This window comes from Buceros rhinoceros, unplaced genomic scaffold (genome assembly GCF_000710305.1).
Source record: "Buceros rhinoceros silvestris isolate BGI_N320 unplaced genomic scaffold, ASM71030v1 scaffold31894, whole genome shotgun sequence".
Taxonomy (NCBI): Eukaryota; Metazoa; Chordata; class Aves; order Bucerotiformes; family Bucerotidae; genus Buceros; species Buceros rhinoceros.
The window spans coordinates 18,709-19,183 of NW_010410538.1; the positions used below are offsets into that span (position 1 = coordinate 18,709).

Consider the following 475-nt stretch of genomic DNA (forward strand, 5'->3'; position numbering starts at 1 on the left):
GGACAGTGCCCGCGCTGTGCCGCCGGGTCCTGCGTGGTGCCGAGGCTGTGGCCGGAGCCTGCCCCGCGAAGCATCCCCACACTGTAGCGTAGCATCCCCGTGTCGTGCTTGCGAGAGGACCCAGCCGAGATGTGCCAGAGGGGTCCTGGTGCATGTTGGATCCTCAGGCCATGGGGGAAGTGCTGCTAGAGGAGAGATTTGGACTTTCAGAGGGTTTTTCTCTTTGCTGTTGGTGAGATTTGGAGAAGGGGTGGCCTTGTAGCTCAGGTGCATCACGCCGCGCTTGTGCTCTTGCAACCTCTTGTGCATCTCTGTGCTGCAAGGCTCAGCCTGGCAGCTGAGCAAAAGCTTCTGCTCTGAGCGTAGCCGCTGCGCGTCTCCTCTGCTGCCCTGTGCGCAGGGAGGCCGGGCTCGGCGGACCAGCTGCCCCGCGCCGGGCTCAAAGCCGCTTTACCAGCTGCAGGGGAGCAGGGGC

At 64.0% G+C, this 475-nt stretch overlaps 1 protein-coding gene across 1 annotated transcript in view; it reads left to right on the forward strand.

The window, feature by feature from the left end:
- ITPR3 (inositol 1,4,5-trisphosphate receptor, type 3) overlaps window positions 1-475 on the forward strand; it is a 34,187-nt gene that overhangs the window by 11,476 nt on the left and 22,236 nt on the right. The gene's annotated exons all lie outside the window — the stretch shown is intronic.